A 22,507-nucleotide genomic window follows, 5' to 3' on the forward strand; every position below is an offset into this window, starting at 1 on the left:
CAAAGTAAATATGACAGGTATATTACGGTGCTGGTGCTTAGATGCTGCGTACCCATTTTGTGCTTGTTGCTCATGAGTTGTGCAGCCTGTCAAACACTTCACCTCTCCTCATACAGGTTGTGGATTGATGTATAACAAACAATCTGCGAAATAACCTTTTAGGCAGAATTCTACATGGATCTATCACTAAATTTATTTGCATTTACGCGGTGGCATCTTCCACATGTTTGTATGTTTATTTAAAAATCATAACAAAATAAAGAAATTAGGTTCTGATTTTTTTAGAGCGAACATTTCCTTGTTACTAGCGTTCGCAAAGTGGGATTCTCCTTCGTCTCCATCACGGACAAATGTCCCTCTGCCCTTGTTGTTGTTGTTGTTCTCCTCTAATGTGATGGCACATACCTTCTTCACCGATCTACCCGACCGTCTTCTTCATCTTCCGTCGACGTTCTACGACGGCGCGTGCCATTGTAGATGTTACGTACTTTGTACGCACGGGGGGTTTATTTACAGGGATTGGTCCAAACAGGACTGCGGCGAAGCGTAAAAACGTCCCTCTGCCCTTGTTCTTCTTTCTTCTTCACCGATCTACCCGACCATCTTCTTCATCTTCCGTCGACGTTCTACGAAGGCGCGTGACATTGTAGATGTTACGTACTTTGTACGCACGGGGGGGTTATTTACAGGTATTGGTCCAAACAGGACTGCGGCGAAGCGTACAAACGTCGCTCTGCCCTTGTTCTTCTTTCTTCTTTACCGATCTACCCGACCGTCTTCTTCATCTTCCGTCGACGTTCTACGAAGGCGCGTGACAATGTAGATGTTATGTACTTTGTACGCACGGGGGGTTTATTTACAGGGATTGGTCCAAACAGGACTGCGGCGAAGCGTACAAACGTCCCTCTGCCCTTGTTCTTTCTTCTTCACCGATCTACCCGACCGTTCTTCTTCATCTTCCGTCGACGTTCTACGAAGGCGCGTGACATTTCCCTCCTCGCAGACGAAGCCCGTTGGGCGAGTTACAGAGAACCTCTGGAATGAAGTCGCTTGAGGCGGGCTACATGCACCACCCGAGACTGCCGTGACCGTCAACCATTCGCCGTTATGCGTGCTATGACGTAATTCAGGTCACTGATGCGTTCTAACACAACAAACGGTCCAGTGAGGTGTGACAGCAGTTTTTGACAAAGACCACGCTTACGGAGAGGTGTCCACAACCACACATAGTCACCAGGAGCAGAAGAAACTTCTTGGTGTCGGGCGTCGTAGCGGTTCTTAGAACGTTCTTGTGAAGATAAAATTCGAACTCTGGCCAGCTGGCGGGCTTCTTCAGCTCTGCAGAGTGTGGTAGCAAGAGAAGGTTCGTCATGAATGAAAAATGGCAGTATGGTGTCGACGGCAGAGCGAGGCGTGCGAGCATAGAGAAGGTAGAAGGGACTGTAGCCTGTTGTCTCATGTTGCGCTGTGTTATATGCATGAGTAATGAACGGTAGAACGCCATTCCAGTCCTTATGGTCTGCAGCGACGTACATAGCCAACATGGTGGTAAGCGTCCTATTAGTTCGTTCTACCACACTGTTCGTTTGGGGATAATATGGCGTGGAGTGGCGAAGACTGCAGGCGCTGAGGCGAAGTTCTTCGACAATGTCCGCTGTGAATTGGCGTCAACGGTCACTACAATGATGACTGCAGGAGGACCGTGCCGAAGAATGACGAATCGAAGTAAGAAATTAGATACTTCAGACGCAGTAGCGGATGGTATCGCGGCTGTATCACAATAGCGGGTTAAATAATCAACGCACACAAGAATCCATCCGTTTCCTTTAGAGGACCGTGGGAAAGGTCCAGGAAGTTCAATGCCAACTTGCTCAAACGGGGCTGCTGGAGGTGTGACTGGCTGCAGTTTTCCATGTGCGCTTGAAGTCGGCAGCTTAAAGCGCTGACATTTCACACAGCTGGCTACATACCGCTTGATCGTTGAATGCATCTTCGGCCAGTAAAATCGCTGCTGTGTGCGGTGGAGTGTTCGGGCCACTCCCAGGTGGCCAGACGTGGCGTCATCATGCGTCATTTCTCGAACTGTGATACGTAGGCTTTCCGGAACGACAAGAAGCATACGTGCTCCCCTAGAGGCGAAATTTTTCTTGTAAAGCACTACTTCGCGTATGCTAAATGTGTTCTTCATAGGATCGTTGGCGGAATCAAACAGAGAGGTTATTTTTTTGTCCTTGCGTTGCTCAGTTCGGAAAACTCGCAGATCAGGGAATGTTTGTGAAATTGGAGCCAATTATTCATCGAAATTGTCTGAGTCGTCATCAGTCGTTTGAAGCGGCAAACGTGAAAGACAACCAGCAACTGAGTGTTTATAGCCGCTTTTATGCACCACAGTAAAATTAAACTCTTGTAGGCGTAAAGCCCATCGAGCGAGCCGCCCACAGGGGTCGCGAAGACTCACGAGCCAGCAAAGGGAATGATGGTCGGTCAGAATCGTGAAAGCATTCCCGTACAGATAGGAACGAAAGCGCTGTACAGCGAAAGCAACGGCTAGACATTCTTGCTCCGTAACCGTGTAATTTCTTTCACATTTACTCAACGAGCGGCTCGCATACGCTATCACGTGCTGATCGCATCCATGGCGTTGTATAAGTACAGCGCCGATACCGATACCACTTGCGTCAGTGTGTACTTCAATTGGAGCTGCTGGGCAGAAGTGACGGAGGATTGGGCCCGAGGTCAAAAGAAACTTCAGATGACGGAAAGATGAGTCACATTCGCTGGTCATATTGAATGGTGCATTTTTATGCAGTAGACACGTAAGTGGGTAAGCGATGTTTGCAAACCTTGGTATAAAGCGTCCAAAGTACGAGCATAGCCCCAAAAATCTCTGCAGCTCTTTTACTGATTTGGGTACGGTAAAACTTTTGACAGCTTCAATTTTCTTGGGATCTGGTCGAACACCTTCTTTGTCAACTAAGTGACCGAGGACAATTGTTTAACGATCGCCAAAATGACATTTCTTTGCATTCAGTACAAGACCAGCTCGTTCCATGCAATTAAGTACGATATCCAGATGGCTGTTGTGCTCACTAAATGTTTTGCCAAAAATTACAACGTCGTCCAAATAACATAAACAAATTTGCCAGTTTAGCCCACGGAGAATTGTATCGATGAATCTCTCGAATGTGGCAGGTGCATTACATAATCCAAAAGGCATAACGTTAAATTCATAAAGTCCGTCTGGTGTTACGAATGCCGTTTTCTCTTTATCTGCAATGTGCATGGGGATTTGCCAGTAACCGGAACTCAAGTCCATAGACGAAAAGTATGAAGCTGAGTGCAGAAAGTCAATTGCGTCACCTATACGTGGAAGCGGGTAGACATCTCTCTTCGTGAATGTATTTAAATGGCGGTAGTCAACACAAAACCTCCATGTGCCATCTTTCTTTCTAACAAGGATAACTGGAGCTGCCCAAGGACTACAGGACTCTCGAATAATGCCGCGCTTTAGCATGTCTTGAACTTGCTCATCTATTACCTTATGTTCAGTTGCTGAGACTCGATAGGGCTTCTGACGTATTGGAGGTGCGGACCCGGTGTTGATCGTGTGATGAATACGACTGGTAGGCAGTGGCACTGAGTCATCCTTGGCAAAGTCGAATACTGTCACGTGTTTCAGTAATAGTTCCACTAGAATACGACGCTCAGTTGTAGGAAGAGACTTACTAATCATAGCCGTAGCTTGGGTCTCCATGCCTGGTCGCACCTGCTGCTCAGTGACAGAGCTGTTTAACGCCGCGACGGAACCGGATATGCCTTCCTCGAAACGGGCGAGTTTTAGGCCCCGAGGCAACACAGTTGGCTCTTCGGAGTGGTTCACTGTCCGCAGCTCAGTGCCACCTCTAGTCACGGGAACGACGCATCGAGGCACAAATATACTCTTCTTAGAGCAGGTGAATTTCGTAGGTTTTACTATAGCTTCAAAAGATTGGCACTGGTTGCGAATAGAGAAAACCCGCACGAATGCTGCAGATAAAGCTGGCATAATTGTGCCTTCTTCCACAGCAAATACTCCAAATTCAGGTGTCGAGTCATCCACAAGAACCGAAAGTAGTGAAGGATTCAAAGCGATCTCTCCCGTACCACAGTCTACAGTTGCACCACACTCTTGCAGAAAATCAATCCCAATAATCACATCATGCGTTGACCGAGGCAGTACTGCAAATTCTACTCTAAACTTGAGGCCGCCAAGAACAACATCCGAAGCACACACACCAAGAGGAACTAAAAGTTCACCACCGACACCACGGAATAGCACTGCACGGTCACCACTGAACATTACTTTCTTACCTAAACGGTTCTTAAAACTCAAACTCATAACAGATACTGTAGCACCAGTGTCCACAAGAGCCATTGTTTTCACACCATTAACAAACATTTCCAATTTGTTATTTAACATAAACACGGGTAGAGGTATGGACGTCATCGACTCGCCGGCGGCCTCACCTCCATCGGCCGCGCCTCCTAGTTTCCCTGAGGCGTAGGGGAAAAACGACGTCGAGGGGAAGGTGACCTGCGCGGGCGCTGGAGTGGCGGCGGCACACTACGATCAGATGCAGGAGATGAATTCCGCAATTTTGTAGAATGGTATGAGTCCCAAGTAGGCACAGTCGGGGAACGCTGTTGTTCGGCGTGCAGCCGTCCGTGAATGTTCATGGGGGGTCGGTAGTCTTGGACAGTTGGAAAACGGCGGCGGCAGTTTCTAGCGATATGCCCCGTAATGCCACACCTGAAGCACACTGGTTGAGGGCGCCAGCGATCAGCATAAGAGTCCTCACTAACAAAGTCGCGACGTTGGTTGTAGCGAGGCTCTCGCTGCTGACGAACCACATGTTCAGTGTAGGCGGGCCTCTTTTCCGTCGGCTGGTGGTCATAACGTTGAGTACAGCTGCGCTGATTGTCCATATGCGAAGCGCCGCTAGGTTGAACCCACGTAGTGGACAGGGCAGCAACATTTGTCTGCGGTGCACAACTCTGCCGCACATATTCTTCACTACAGCTGGCGTCCCTAGATCTTGACAATTCTTCGCGTACAATCTCTCATATCATATCAGCCATGAAAACTGAACGACAGGCTTCAACACTGGCTACAGAGGTGACATTGGCCAGTCTTCCGAATTTAAGTGTAATTCGTCGCAGCTTGTGAGCCTCAAATGTTCTACAATGCTTTATAACATCAGCGGTGGTGCTCAGGTTCTCTTTGCTAATAAGAAAATTATAAACGTCTTCCGCTATTCTCTTCAGGAGGTGACCGACTTTGTCTTCTTCAAGCATAGTGGGGTTGACGAGCTTGCATAACTTTAAGATGGCTTACGCAGTATATACTGCGGTGGATATACTTGTACTGCGATGGATATACGCAGTACAAGTTGCTCCGGGTACTTGCGCCCGGTGAAGCAAAGTTTGTTCAGCGCGCTTCTTCTTTGCAGGTTCATCCCCAAAATTTTTCTTGATCTCGCTTGTAAAGATAGCCCATGTACTTAATGAATCCTCGTGATTATCGAACCAGTCAAAGGCAGTGGCGGCAAAGAACACCACGTCAGCCAGTTTAGTAGCGGCGTTCCAGTGATTGTATTTATTCTCTCTTTCGTAGTGTTTCAGCCACTCATCAACGTCCTCCTCAGGCTTTCCAGAAAACGTACGCGGCTCTCGATAATGGGGCCAGTTGTTCGCCGTGGGTGATTCTGGCTGCTCGGTACTGCCGTCTTCAGTCATGTCTGATGGCATTGGTGGTAGGCTAGCAAGTGTACGGCTTCTTCGGTAGATGAAACGCTCCGTGGTCACTACCCCGCACCTCCACCAAGATGTTACGTACTTTGTACGCACGGGGGGTTTATTTACAGGGATCGGTCCAAACAGGACTGCAGCTAAGCGTACAAACGTCCCTCTGCCCTTGTTCTTCTTTCTTCTTCATCGATCTACCCGACCGTCTTCTTCATCTTCCGTCGACGTTCTACGAAGGCGCGTGACAATATTAAGCAATGCACGAAGGCGGTATAAACGATCTAGCACTATCGCACGACTCATTGAAAACAAGCTGCTCACCATTGCGTGTCAGCACTGCTGGGAAATGCTTTCGCCTCCTTCAGGTTTACTTATATTCTTGTTGGTTATGCCGGAAAACACTTAAAACAAGTCAAAAGAAATAGGTAATGATAATATCATTCTGTCAAAAATGAAAGAAGAATATTTTCTCAATCATTGAACTGATTCAACTGTATTATGTCTGTAATTGCCTATACTTCATGCAAACTGCTGGCTCCACGAAATGTCTTAATGCATCTAAATCACTGTTTACTTTTTTAGCAAGCATCTGTACTTCAAGGAAACCGAACGCCGAACATCTGTGAGTGGTAAGGAAATATTTTGATATATTAGTAATCTCTGTGAGAATAGTACTATTATATATACCTGAAATACGTCCACCAGAAAACGCAAAATGACCGTTATAGTGCTTTCCGAACTTAGCGGAAATTCGGTGCCGAGAAACCCGCTTTCAATTCAGTCTGTGTCATCAATGCGGTGACCAAGCTGACAAGCATGAGTAAAAAACCTAGACCTTCATGATAACAGCTGCATAAGACTTCAGTCATGCGGTTTTAACCTCAGAATCACAAACAACAGTACCGCAATATTGCGTGATATGCAGGTGATGTAAAATAATGGATCGTGCGTTCAGACAGTGATAACGAAAACAAACATATTGCGGTGTGAGCGCCAGGCTTGTCGAAGGGTTGATTCAGCTGTACTTTGTGTGAAGAAAGAAAAATGTTTGCAATGAACAGCAAAAAATCTTTTCCACGCACTGAGATTTCGCTGTGCATCGCATTTTTTCTCAAAATTTTCCGTTCAGTATGTGTGCGCTATTGTTCACGAAAAATGTGCTAGATATTTTTCAAAGCAATAGTGGGAACCTGGAAGATTTATGCATCGACTGAGTAATTTGCTCTTTCGAAATATTTTTTTTTTCAGGTATAGCGTTTATTGGCACTGTCTGTGGGGAAGAAAAAGTCGCTGTAGCACACGACAAACCACACTCTTTTATTGGTGCTGGTACCGTGGCTCACGAGTTTGGCCATATGTAAGTTGACATCAGTTTTATATAAAGGAATGATATGTAAGCTCTTAGATCTATATATACAGATTGTCCATGTCAGCAGCCTTTTTGAACAAAAAGAGACGTTTATCAGACCCAATCCTAAACTGACGATGCGTAATTACATTTTGCAAAATATCCTTACGTTGAGTCCCGACTACAAGCAGAGGGTGGCACAAATGTAGACCGCAAGTCTTTCCAACCAGACAGAAACTGAGGAAACGTAAGCTACTGAAGCCTAAAACTCGGAGGAATCGATGAGGCCCTGCGGCCTGGTTTTCACCAGAGATGGTCTTTGAAAGTGTAAGACAAAGCGGCAATCTGTTCATGGCTTGCAAGTTCACCTTAGATCTAGCGGAGAACCTGTGGCCTACATTCACAGCATAAACACTGTTATTCATTTCTTGGGGCTGCTTTATTGGCCGCAATAAGCGATTACAGTGATGTTTCTGCAGTCATGTACTGAAGAGGAAGAAAATAAATTAGGCTTCTGGGCGTTAGTTAAACACTACCTTGAAATGTTTGACGCCTCCGAGTTAACGGCTTATGTTTTCTTGCTCCTCTCTCGATTGTGTCTTGGTTAGCGTAGATGAACTGTTACTCGTGCATCACTAATGTTTTATATTTTCCTTCATAACACATACCAATCACGCATAATGAACGCCGCCGAATTATTCAAACCACCAACGCATGTATAATAAAGAAATGCGAGGGACTTTAGCGATTCAAGTTTAATCTTGTCTAGCGTTCCTACCATCTGCAATCCCGCAACGCACGACAAGGAACGCCACGCGACAGGAGCGACGGTGTACGATCCAGAGAGAGAACGTGTGACCGATACTGCGCCTTTCCTCCACAAGTATCATCTTGCCTAGCGTTCCTGCCATATGCAATCCAACACTACAACGCACGTCTCGAAACGCCACGCGACAGCTGCCGCAAAAGCGGCTAGCATTTTGTCCACAACACTATGAGCCATCGAGCCACGACACTGTGAGCCCCTATGAGCCTTAAAGCACTGCTTGAACACACTTGTACCTCCGTGGTCTAAAAAAGGCAGCATGTCTAATTAGGACCCAGTGGTCCTGGAATGCTAATTTCCGGGTTCATGCTTTCATCTAAAAGAAGACGGAGTTTGCAGCGCCTGTCATATTAGCAGCGCCATATCGTATTGTGACGTCAGACACTTCGACGACCATTCAGTGTACGGTTTCCACCACTCAAATACCGCCTGCCAGAGGCATGCTCGTGTTTTTGTTTGACAACGCCGACACCGACAATGCATACACCGAATTTTCTCCGGGACATTGATGCATTCACTTTAAGCATCCAGGAGAAAGACGTGCTTCTTGTGAGCAGATTCAAGAATTTATTAAAGCGAAAGCCTTTATTGGCTCATGCGGTCGGGGAGAGTGTGTCCTGCTTTTGCTCCATTCTGATTGGCCGAGGCGGAACGCGCCCCTGCCATCTGCAAGGCTACACTTGAACGCGCACGAAGGAACGCCACGCGACAGGAGCGGGGATGGTGTACCATCCAAACCCACTTGTCGGATAAAGTGTGACAGATACTGCGCCTTTCCTTTCCTGTAAACCAATTATAATTATATTTAGCACTGCAACGAATGCCAACAAGAGGCTAACGATGGGAGGCAAATTATAAAATAGGAACCATAGGGTTCCGCCATTCTCCTCTTAGGAGACAACTAAGAGACCATCTAATTTTTACATGGAAAGTGAGTACAAAACGTTATAGCTGCGGCGGCGACGTGTTACTGGAAGTATCGGCGTAAGCCTAGCCACTTTGTGCCAGCGAGGGATATAAGAACAATACTGTGTCATATGCAGCGGATATAAAACACGTTGGGTGTTCAGATTGTGATAAAGAAAACAAGCATCATTCAGTGCGAGCGACACGCCGATGAAAGGGATGATTCAGCAGGACTTAAGTGCGGACAAACGATGCTGTTTGCAAAGGCCAACAACAGGTCCTTTCCGTGGTTTGAGAAACAGCCAAGAGTTAATGGGTCTGACTGCTGCTATAGCATTCAATGGTTGCCTCTTCACAGTTCGAACTTTCGTATTTTCACCGTACTGAACAGTTTTCTGTGTATATTGGAAGCCAATAATCATTTACCGCAGTCCACATATTGGCGCCAACAATTAAAGTGTTTATCTGTTCTTTTTCGACAGCCGCAGGCATGATGTTTTATCACTGTGAATCTAGCACGCGAATCACTTCTATATTCTTTGTTTGTTCATGCTCGTTGTCGCGAGACGTGGCTTTATGATTTCTTTTGTTGCGGCAGATTATTTGAGATATATCTAGAAGGGTTCCAGCTACGCGCTTGTATTTCTTGTACCGAGAAAACATCTTCTTTCTTTCGTTCTACCTAAATTGTTCCCGGTTATGTTAGTCACTGTCCGCGGTTTTATGATGTTTCTACGCCATTACTAAATTGAGCGCTGACGAGTGAAACGGGCATTCTTAGCTCGACGAACGCCGAGCACGACTGTTGCCAACGCCGCCGCCAAATCACTTAGTTCCTTTGCGAGCGCAATACAGCCGAATAAAGAGTTTCTTCAATGCACTCCTAGACTCTTCATTTGTTCTCATCGGCCTTGTCACCTGGATGAAGAGTCTAAGAGTGCACTGAAGAAACTGTTTATTCTGCTGAATTGCGCTCGCAAAAGTACTAGCAAATGAAGTGGAGATGCCGGGTATTCTTCGGTGAAGTTTGTCGCCAACACTTCTCCATGACGGAGGTTGTTTCTGTCGACCAGGCTCTGCGATCTCGATGTCCGTGCCGCCCACGCAAGCGAAAACGGTTTATCGGGGTGGCACCGTCACCTGTCCGTCGAGGACGTTTAGAGAAATGTGTTTCGTCGAAGTCGTCGTAGCATGGTATGGCTTTATTTGCTGAGAGCGTGATGAGCTTGGATCAGAGGTCGATAATCGCTCTGTTAATTTAGGAAGTCTATGCCCGAAGTCACGTCGCGCGAACACTGCTGTAGAACGACGAATATGGTAGGATAGGTACGTCCATTTTTTATAACTCTTGTGGTGCATCGTCCCGACGGCGTTTTAAGGTTGCCACCAGCGGTGCGGATTAGCTGGCTACCCGAGTGGTCATCACTTTCGTGAGCTGGGCGGCGAAAGCTCACTCATGACAGAGTAGTCGGCTCCGGTGTCCACTAGGGCGGTAACCGTGCTTCCACCGACAGGAACGGCGCGGTCACTTTTTCGTGCCCTCGTATTGCATGTTGCCTTCGGTATTCGATCGCTGCTTCGTCGTTTGCTCAGGTAGCGGCCAGGGCACACTGTTGTCACTTCACTGGGCGTCGCTGTTAGTTTAACGTGTGGTCGCGTGATCTTCGATGCCCTCGTTATGTGTGGCGGCAAGGTATTGGTTGAAGCAGCATCACTCGTCATCGGCGGTGGAGGCTCTTCATTAGTTCGCCGTCTAGCAACATCCCCTGCAAGGGTGCTGCGTTTAGTTTCCGCTACGAGAGCTTCGGTACCTTCCTTGCACATTGTCATTGTAATTACGGCCTGGCGACGCAATGCGGACCCTGTGCGGTGATGAGGATCTGAACCGACGTCTTGTTGGCGCAAACGCACCGTTTCATAGATAATTGTCAAATTCTTGCAGTCGTGCACAGGGGCGTGGTCATGGGGCGTCGACTCCAAATCTGCGGAGACTGATTCGTCGGTAAGGGCAGTGGCGGAGAATTTGGACTGCCTCACCATAGTGGAATCATAATGGCCGGCTGTTCGCAATCCAAGCGTCGCACTTCCTTGGGCTTGGAGGTCGTTGGTGGGCTTGGAGGGCGGGTGCCAAGGGGCGGCTTTCAGCAACAGGACGGTAGCGGCGACGGGACGAAAAGTCATCGTGTCTGGCCGCAGGGCGACGTAGTACACCAGCGTAGTTCATCGCTGTTGCCTTTTGTGCTGGAACCATCGGAGCCGTCACTTGAGGAATGCCCAGCGCCTGCTAGACTTCTTCACGGCCGACGTCCGCGAGTGTCGCTACCTTGGGTGTTTGAGGCGATGATACCAGCCGGCGAAGTCCTTCTAGGACGACTTCGCGTATAACTTTTCAAGATACCTTGTTGGGCGAGTTGGTACTTATTCATTATTAATATAAACAGCGCGAACACGAAGACAAAGGACAAGCCACAAAACAAGCGCTTGTACTGTGGCTTTCTTTTATCTTGTCCGTGTTCTTCGTGTTCGCGCTGTTTATATTAATAATGAATTCGCGTATAAGTTTCCTTAATTCATTGGTGGTAGGCGCTGCTTCTAGGGGAGCTACGCTGAGTTGTAATGGGCGGTTGTACTGTCGAGTCCGGGCGTCGAAGGTCCGTTCTATTGACGACGCTTTCCTTTCATACTCGATCACGTTTTGCTGTGGGTTTCTCACAAGGCATGCAAAATGAGTTCTTTGACGCCTCGCATCAAGAATTTACCTTTCCCACCTTCATCCATATCTGGGTTGGCCTGATAGAAGAAGTGTTTTTTATCCTCAACGTACACGAGGACGGGCTTGTTTGGGAGCTGGGCTTTGGACTGCATAAGGATTTCCATTCTTTCTTTCCTCAGCACGCTCACAAACTGTTTCAATAGCTCATTCGTGAACTTCTCCCACGTCGTTAGCGAAGGCTCGTGGTTTTCATGCCACATCGGGCTGTTCTGGCAAGAGCGAAGAACACGTTTCGTAGTTTCAACACATCGTCCCATTTGTGCAAAACGGCCACTAGTTCGTGCTGCTCTAGCCAGTCCTCTGAATCTTGTCCGGAGCGCAGTTGCGAATGGGGGCTGTCGGCGCTGCTGGATGATAACCAGTACCGTAGCCTAGGCCATTGTCGACGATGACGCTTTCTTGCGACCAGTAAGCGTCAGCTGTTTATGTCAACAGTAGCGCTTGGACCTAAAATTGAAAGATCTAGCGGACTGCATAGAAGGAAAGATCCCTCCTCTTCCGACTGTGTTCATGCGCCAGTTGCGATCCTTCGCGCTGCACAGTGGTGTCCTATTGAAGAACTTCGCACCCAACGAGGCCACATACCTCCTTGTCGTGCCGAAGGAACTAAGATAGGAAATTTTGTGGTTACTTGCCGACATTGCCCATTACGTAAAAACGGGCCGGGAGTGCTGGCGATGCAAGACGCCCCCGATCACACCAGCTGGGCGACTAAATCCCGCACAGGCCCCGACCAAACCGTTTCAATAACCTGGGATGGATCTGCTTGGCCCCTTTCCGACTTCATCTGCGGGTTACAAGTGGATCATCGTGGCCACTGACTACCTTACCCGTTACGCCGAGGCGAAAGCTATACCTAATGGTACTGGGGCAGAAGTTGCCAAGTGCTTCGTCGAATGCATTCTACTACAAACTTGCGCCCCTGAAGTACTCATAACGGACAGGGGAACATCATTTACGGCAGAGCTCACGCAGGCCGTCTTGACCTACAGTCATACAAGTCACCTACGTACAACAGCGTACCATACACAAGCCAATGGACTAACGGAGCGCCTTAATAAAACGATTGCGGATATGTTTGCCATGTACGTCGACGCCGAGCACAAGACTTGGGACGCCACCTTGTCGTACGCGATCTTCGCATATAACACGGCCATCCAGGAGACGACCAGGGCGAACCCGTTCCAACTTGTGTACCGCAGGGATCCAACGGCTACGCTAATGCAATGCATCCGCACGTAACACACGACGAGAACCCGTGCGTCGCCGCCTCTCTTTAATGCGAAGAGGAAGCTCGACGGCTTGCGCGGCTGCGCATTAAGGACCAACAAAGACCGACACTCGACGATACAACTTGCGATGCCGCCGCCCAGAGTACATGCCCGGAGAACAAGCCTCGGTATGGACGCCAATTCGCCGTCGCGGACTTAGTACAAAGTTGTTGCGGTGATACTTTGGGCCGTACAAAATCCTTCGCTGCGTCAGACAAGTGGACTATGAAGTAATTCCCGACGGTACTACAGCATCACAACGGCGACGCTCACGCCACGAAATCGTACATGTTTATAGTTAATTTGCTTTGTTTATTGTGGAACATCGAGGGGATGTTTTTTTTAAGGGGGAAATAATGTCGCGAACCATTACAATATTTTTTGTTCTTTTTCGACAGCCGCTGGCATGCGGACCTATTATTGTGAATCTAGCGCGCGAATCAGCTCTGTACTTTTTTGTTTGTTCATGCTCGTTGTCGCGAGACGCGGCTTCATAATTTCAGCTCCCAGACTTTTAAATTGTTGTTATCGACCTTGCCACCACCACGTGATAATATATACAATAAAATATTTCTAACGCATGTTTTTCGATTCTAATCTACGTCAGGAGCCCCTCCCTAAGTCATCATTGTTACTGAACGTATGATGAGTGATGAGTTTAACACATTTCACGTTGCTTTCTTGATGTCAAGAAATTTTAATACTACTACGACAAAATACACCAGTGCTCTGCATTGGTCAAATAAGAAGCAATGCCGAAGACATCAGCTCCTAAAATCAATAGCGCAGTTGGATCATGTGATAAGCTCTCAGCGGGCGCCGCCACACCGGAGCCCGTGAATTCAACTGCGTAGACGAAGAATCCAATTCACAAGAAAGAAATTAGCGACAGGCGCAATAATCTTGCTATCTCTACTGTGCCTCGAACCTCTCTATAGTCTTCTAGCCGTCTTTTGTTTTATTCTTCCCCCTTACATCTCCCCCTTTGCAAAGTTCGGGCAGTAACAAGTATTTATAAAGTTCGCCTCTGATCCGCTCTGGAGTTTCTCCTCGTTTCGCCGTCCACACCTTCTCTTTATTTTTCCCCTCTAACTTTTCCTTTCCTTGCCAAATTATTTGGAGGCAGAATAGATATTTGTTTCCTGTTCTGCATCTGAGCATAGAGGCATGAGAAGTGCAGATGCAAAAATTTTCTGAAAATTGGACTTAGAACCCTCATGATTTTAAAAGGAGAAATGAAGCACACCTAATTTCGACAATATCAGAGAGCAGGATGTGCGCATCTCCCAGTCAGCACTTCGACGACGAGAGTGCTTGCAGTAGCGTACAATACCAATAAGGCACGCGGCACAGACACCATAAGTACGAATGCCTGTTCCGATTTCGTGTCATTTCTCAACACTGGAGAACAATTATGTCCAAACAGAAACGTCTTAATATATAGTGCGCAAATTGAATTACATAGTCAAAGAACTGATGTCACCGGCAACGAGCGAATAAATACCGTTGTAGCGTTTGTGTTCACAAATATTACACCGGAAAAAAGTGAACATTTCGCACAAAGGAATAAAAGAGGCGCTTTCAATCACGCAAAGCGTGCGGGCTTTTTTTTTCATGCTCCACCTCATGTAGAACCCCTTAAAATACACTGTAAACATAAATAACTACGAATTGGAGTGGGAATATATATCGTATGCAAAATTGCTGTCATCTATCTGACTTTGAGCGAACACGTGCAAGCCGCGTGGCAGCAGCACTTACTGCACCTGTTTACTGCTGTGCTTTTCGTGCTATTAACTCGCATTCAGAGCGGAAAATGACAAAACAATGGCAGATGGACTTGCACACGCTGCCTACATTTTCATTTTACTTCATAAAGCGGTACTGTACGGCCAAAACTTCATGTGAACGGCAACTTCAGCGTATATAGAGAGGGCAATACCCGCTTTGCGCTTCTAACTTCCCCCTTCTGCGTTATATACCTAAATGCACTCCTCAAATACATGTTCTTGAATAAGTTTAATATCGCCTACTGGTGAAAACACGTCTGCGCTGAAGTTAAACTGGGTCGGCCGCCGCAGGTGGCTTTTGAGTCCAGCGCGGGCCATTTCATCAAGTTACAGAGCCCGCAACTTGAGCTCACACGTTGATCGAATACGCGTACACGAAGCAGCTAAATAATGGTTCTTTTTTCTTTAATATGAGATCGCTGCCTTACAAACATTGCAGTGAGATGGACTTGAAAGCATTGGTAATATAGCGCGTGCACAACTATCCCATGCTCTCTCTGGAGTTTTAGCGGCAGATATATGTCGTTAGAGCATAAAAAAAAAAACAAAAAAAAAATAGACACTAACTTCTAGCAACATGAATTTGCCAACCAAACAGCACAAGTTAACGACGTCATTCCGCGCGCGCTTATACTCCTCAGATGGCTCAATCCTGTTGCGGACAAAGCGTGGTCACAATTCGTGAAAATCGATACAATGTCGCTTGTATCATAATGCATATATTTGTTATTAATTTTAATTATTGTCTACCTGTCCTTTCTCACTGTCATTCGCATCTTTGATTTTCTATACTGCTTCCTCATTATCCCTTTATTTCTCTTTCTGATATCAGATAGTATGTGCCGAAGCTGGCAAACATCTTTTCATAATAAATAGCCGCATACTACCAAGTAGATACCCACGCATTACAATATCGGTACATAAATGATACGTTAACCTGCGTAATTACATCGCAGAGGTCTATCCAGGCGCAATGAGAAGCGTAAACGAGTATGCGAGCAATACATTTTGGTAATAAATGCTTGATTTCTATTTAAAGAAAACGGTATGGCGCCTTTGAAGTTCTGCAACACTTTCTATGTGCATCACCGGGTATATACGTATGTAGAAAGAATATGAAAAGCTTGTGTGCATAAAGCAGTAAGTTATAGTTGGCTCAAAACGCCAAGTAAATCAAAAGCAAAGCGCTTGCAGATATTTTACGTGAAAACACTGCGCGAAATTCTTCTTCAAAAAATGTAGCACGCCGCGGGGGACATATATCATCTCCCTTGGCACCGAGCACAACTTTGAAGCTCTTAAAACCAGCCTAAATAAGTTACAATTTTACATTTAAGATCGTCTTTTAACGAAAGAGAGCCTGCAGCGCGAGAACCATGGGACAGCAGATTTACGCAAGGACACAAGAAAAAAATACCATAGGAATACAACCTGCTGCTTGTGTTCTTCGACAACCTTATTTTAGATTTGCACATAGCAAAACACACAATACTATGTCGGTATTATCCACGGCATACAGCATTACCCAGCGGCCACCCAGCCTCTTATACCCTTCCGTTTGTCGCTTCTTAGTTCAACTTGGTTCACCTACCCACAAACATGGCGGAAACGCGCTCGCCAGCTCCTAGATTGTGGCAATTTTGCATTAGGTCTAAACTTTGTTACTACTTTCATAAAGTTTACGAGTAAAAGAGAGCCTCCACATAATATACTCCTTCTCCACAATGGTGTTCCTCAGCACAAATGCTTCTCCAGACCGTAAAGGAGTTTAAGGACTCCTTCCTGGGAGTCTGAGGCCTCGCTTTCTTTTCATTATGCCAGCTGGTGACAACTTCCTCCTCACTACTGTCACGCTTCTCGCATCTGCTTGTGCTTTTCAACGGAATTATTGGGATACATTAACAGTGTACTGCAGCCGCCATTGAGCTGACTGAAAGCTTCGTGTGGCTTGTTCTGTTCCGCCGACTAGCGAGAGGCATAGTTTATTCTGGTTGATATGGCGGCATTCAACGCATCAGCATCTAAGCAATCACCTGCTCGCTGTCAAATCTCTGTGCTAAGTTTTTGTTATGCAAAGCGCTGAACTCCACCGGCATGTGCAGCAAAGTTCTCCAAGAAACTGTGGTTGACGCAGGGCCTGGTCATCCGTGGTCTGCGTAGAACAGAAATGTTAACGGCTGCCGTTTTGACGGATTTACATAGCCATGGATGACGCATAATGTTCTTTGATGCGGGTGGCACATCGTTTAAACATTGCTACTACCGGTGTAGTTTTTGGGATAATTAGCATTCTAGTGCCTTTATAACCCACTGTAGCACATGCAAATGTGCCAGTTCCTACTGAGTATTCAGCGACCGGTCATGATCTCCGAGGGAACTCTGAGTGCCAAGATCCAATTGTCCCGTCATGCCCTAGGCTGCCAATTATCAAGCACTTGCTAAAGTCAGTACGTTGTGAATTTATTTTTACATGAGGTAGGTGATGAAAGTACAGTAACGACTCGCTGCTTTAACATGTTGCCTGGCAGTAGCATCAACATTTCTTGTTGGAAGCAAACTTTCTCATTGTTATTTACGTTTCATTGATACTGACAAGCTGTCCAAGTAATAATTGATGTGGAATTTTATGAACGCACCGTGCCTCGCGCATTTTCACAGTTATAATAGGTGGCAAGACAGATAAAAAAGACACTAATAAGTTGTTTCGTTTGCGTGTTTTGAAAAACTCCTACGACGCAGCTAAATCATTTGGTTCATGTTCTTTGTATTCGTACCATGTATGTATGTATAACTGTATTAGGGACCCTGCAAACGACGGGTTACAGCGTCGTGACGCTGGCCAAGCGTCGACCCGGGGTTATGCTCTGCTCTGCACTACCTCATTTGGCCTGTTTGTGGTGGGCTGTGAGGCTTGTGCTTTTCGAGTGCACCCGGGCCTGCTGGACGGCCCATAGTTGAATGTCCTTGTCTATACCTTGCACAGCACTTTGAAGTTCCGGCGGGTATGTCCTGGGTGTAGCTTCGATTGGGAGCCTGGCACAGTCTATTCGCAGTATACTAAAGAGGTGGAACATTTGAATGCCAGGATACGAAAATGCTGATTTCGGGTTTATAATGTCGAAACGCAGCGGGGAGTTTCCGCAGCAGGCATGAGGCGGAAAAGAAGTGTGCGCTTCCGCTTTGGTTGTTTGGGCATCTACTTCATAAAATGTGTCAGTTTTCAGCGTTGTGAGTTTTCGTACTATCAAAGGCGAAAAAATACCGCAACCCGCATGGTTTCTTCCATTCCGGTTTCCAAACACCTCCAATCTGGAGCGCGACAGAGATCAGTCATCCGGAACACCTGGCGCCGATCTGCCCAGAGGGGCAGCGTTCCGCAGCGTTCCGCAGCGTGCACAGCGACCTGAGGTGGCGTGTAAGGCGAAGGGGTAGGAAGCAGGGCTGGGCGGCTTGTGACAACAGCGTAAGTCATCGAATTGGTGTAGCCCGGGGGTGGCGGTTAAACGACTGAACTTATCGGCGGCGCGAGTGCGTCCTGGACCTCCTCACGGATGACGCGGGCTAGAGAAGTCGTGCCAGGAGTAAATGTCCCATGAAGTTGCTGGAGCTCATCGCGAACTACGGTGGGAATGAGGTCGCGAAGGAAGCTCAGATCTGCCCCGGAATTGTAGTCGGTGCGGTCAGTCGGCGGTAGTGTGAAGATGGAAATCAGTGGCCGAGCGTACTGACTACATCGCTGCTGTAGCAAGTTTTCCATAATCACAGCTTCAGCCAGAAACGCCTCGACGGAGGTGAGCGGGTTCCTCACGAGGCCAGAAAAAAGCTGGTCTTTGACTCATGGACGGGTCGGGTCTTTGACTCCTCACTCATGGACTGGTCGGCGCGATGGCAGAGACGCATGACGTCTTCAACGTACATTGCGACCCCTTCGTTCGGACGCTGAACTCGAGAGGTCAGCGCAAGCTCGGCGTTCTCCTGGCGGTCACTGTTGGCATACGTACCGAGCAGCTGGCTTTGGAAGGCCGGCCACGTGGAGAATGTGACCTCGCGGTTCTCGAACCACGTCCGAGCAGCGTGTTCAAGGCAGAAGTAGACGTTCCGCATTTTCGCAATGTCATCAAATCCATTAAACGCGATCCTTTTGTAGTGAGCTAGCCAGTCCTCGGCGTCTTCAAACTTCTCACCGTGAAATGGCTTAAGGGTACGTGGGGTCTGAAGAATTAGACAGGACGAAGGGGTGGAAGGGACAGTCGTGGTACGGGCGGGCGGCGTCGTTATAGCTATGGTGGAAGCTAGGGTCTCTCCGTCAAGAGGGAAGGCCTCCGCCGGCTTGCACGATGAACAGGAGTGCTCACGAAAGGCGGCCACGTCGGGTCGTCCGCAGGACAAGGGATCATCGATGGCACCTCCACCATTGTCCCGACTCAAGCCACAGGGAGCCTTGAAGAAACACGTAGACGAGGACGCAAGAATAAGGTCGGCTTCTAGTTCCGATAACAGAGTCCAGCACCAGCACGCCTCTCGAGCGAACAATCGCTTCGTCGTCGTCGGCACCAAGCACGGCAATCGCGCGGCTCTAGGCACGTGGCAATATTATAGTCATATTGTGAGTATGTAATATATCTAGTAATGCTAATAATACTAATATTATCTAATAATGCTTCGTTATATGCTTATTTATTAATACTGCGGGTGAGCCGTTCATCCAGCCCATCCCCATCTGCTCCCGCTAATAAGCGGGGTAATCGCTAATGCGGCCCCGTACTGCTGGGCCGAGGAGAAAGTGTGGCTTCTCCTTGCAGGGACGTATCGGGCACTTGAGGTAGTAGGCCGGAAAAACGTCGACTCCTACAAGGCTTGAGTTGATCCGCTTCTAATTATGAAGCACCCAGCCCTTTCACCAAGATGTTACGAGGTGAATTAAACTTCACATGGGACGGGTTCACGCCCGGAGTGGGAAGTGAGATCTTGCACCCGTTCAGCACAGCACTTCCATTTCTTTCAAGTGGCACACTTCTGTCCTCCCACTACTTCCTCATCGCTCCTTAATGACAATGTCATTTAGGGTAGTCGTAGCCCAGACCAGAATGCGCTATTGTAGATGAGAGACAAATAGAGAACTATACAGGAGGAACAAGATGCTCTTAGGGGAGAAATTACCGTCGCTATACAAAATGCCGTTGATCGAAGCGAGCTTACTTGATATATGGTCAACTCTCTACAATGATATATGTTCTGTGAAGCTCGCTCCGAACTTTGTAAGTTCCCTCAGGATTTCTATCTCTGTATGAGTGAAATTAAATGTTACATTCGGTGGAGCCTACCGTCTCTTAGCGATGAAAATTATCGCGTTTCGTTTCGAAATACTAGTTACTAAGCCGTTTTGCTATGTCCAAACGGCACCTTATTAGGTACTGAGTTGGCTGTCGCAAACAATTGAATGCTGTCATTAGAAGAAAAGAGCATACTGGTATCATCCGCATAAATGAACGAACTTGCTCGCCCATCAAATTAGCTATATCATTTAAGTATAATATAATAAATAAAAGAAGGCCATGAATACTCCTTTGAGGAACTCCAGAATTTCGTTTGTATTAAATCACAAGTCCGGCCATTGACCTCAACAAACTGAGAAAGTTGCGACAGATATGACTTGATTATATCAAAGATTGGGCGAAAACACTCTACCGAAGTGTGATGGAATGATAAAACACCTCAATGACATAATTATTACACAAAAAAACCCTTTACTAAAATAAGCGGAATATTCGCTAGTTTAAAACGACGAGAGTGAAACAGATACCCTTTTTTGAGTATTGAATAACCTAAATAAACACTTTATAAAGAGCGCACTTGGCTGCAGGCTGTTTAATGCTTTTTGGATAGGTTTTGGATAGGTAGCTGCTTCAGCACGCGCCTGTGGGCATGCTGAAATTCGGTGCTAACGACAAAGTATGCAAATGAAGTCTGGGTTTTTAATGCTTTCAGATGGGCATCTGACATAACCGCGGCGCACACTAAGCAAGTGTGATCGAGGTATGACTCTGTGCTTTGCTTTTCAGATTAGGAGCGTTTCACGATGGCACAAGCGAGAAGCTTGAAGGGTACGCGGACTACCCAGGAGCGGAAAGCTGTCGCGATCAAGACGGATATCTAATGTCCACATTTCACGCTGAAAAGAATCGATATACACTATCCAATTGCTCTAGAAAACAAATACGCGTTGTGTACAGGTAAACACTATTCTTCGTGTTTAAATCAGCTAATATTTAACCTGCTTTTACATGCGTGGTTAACACTACATCATGCTCTATACTGTAGCGTGTAATTCTAAAATGCTATTTCTAAATAAAGGTGTGATCTGTTTCAATACTTCCGCTCATAGTATGGTTGGTACTTTATCACAGCACGAATATTTACGGCATAGCCAGTTAGAATGAAATGGTGTATACGTCAAATGATAGTCCTACATGCGTAATGCGGATTGGATCTGCATTTTTTATTGCTAAGCCATTCAAATATTACTGCACATTCCTGCTAGCTTACTTCAGAAAACTATTTACATAACGAGTTATATTATTAATAATTTTTCTTCTCTTAAACGCTAATTCTTTACTCTATGAAATAGAGCATGCCCAAACTGACGGGTTCATATCTGCATGCCATTTACGAGACGAGCGTATAGCCACTCTATATGTTTAATGGGAAAAGAGAACAAATGGACAAAAGTACAGACTAAGGAGAGCGGTTAAATGAGCCCTGACACGCAATTACTGTTTCATTGAGAAATAAACAAATTTATACTTCATAAATTTAAATTTAGCTCCGGCGCACACCTTCAGAGTACGACCTTATAAACCAACATAAAACCAAATAGCTAAGAAACAGTTTTTAGCGAACTGGCTCCGCGCATACACTTTAGTCAGCTATAGCCTTATATATTGTGAAGAAAGTATTTAATGAGAAAAGTTGACCTGGTTGCGCGTGATGTAATCTCGCGTAATCACGCCCAGACGTCTGGAAGTCCCACACCAGATTATGACTAAATTTTTATTATGAGGCGTTGGATCCAGCCGGGTCGTCAATCAATAGCATGACATTTTGCGCAGCAAGCAGGCTTCGTGAGGGTTTTTATAAATTCAATGGAATTCATGGAACAGAAAAATGATGTAAACGACTTTTTATCCATGATCTTGCGCAAAAGTGGCATATGCGTTTGTAAAGATTTAAAGGCGTTAATCTCTAGAGTTCTGATTCAATGTCTGCATTCAGGGACTGCTATTTGTTTATATTTTATTGGTTGAGTTCGGTAAATTCAATAGCAGCAGACATCATAGAATAACAAAGTTGCCATGCAGTCTTACCTCGTCCTTTTGCAGGTTCTATACAAGCGGTGATTTAAAAGGAAGTCAGCGCAAAATGATTAGGATGTGTACAGGAATATGGAGAAAAGAAAACAAAAATAAATGATGGAAGTATAATACAGTGATGATGTACTAAAGACTTCCTGTAAACAGCTATTCGTCTACTTATCTTCTATTACGCTTTGTCGGTGCTACGCGCACATTCGAATTCTCATGCGGTCATGCTGAGCAAGAGGCTCTCAGGCGTTCGAGCCCATCGAAATATTCGAAGGCAACCATAATTTGCAACAACGTCAAAGCAGCTCAATATCCTACAATGAACTTTAGGTCAAGTTCAGTTTTAAATTACAGCGCGCCTACAAACAGAAACAGAGTTTTTGTACAAGGTCATGGATCGATAAAAATAATTAAACAAGGTAAGTAGACGATTGCCGAAAATATTGAA

This window comes from Amblyomma maculatum, chromosome 11, assembly GCF_055883805.1.
Source record: "Amblyomma maculatum isolate TAMU_Amacu chromosome 11, ASM5588380v1, whole genome shotgun sequence".
Taxonomy (NCBI): domain Eukaryota; kingdom Metazoa; phylum Arthropoda; class Arachnida; order Ixodida; family Ixodidae; genus Amblyomma; species Amblyomma maculatum.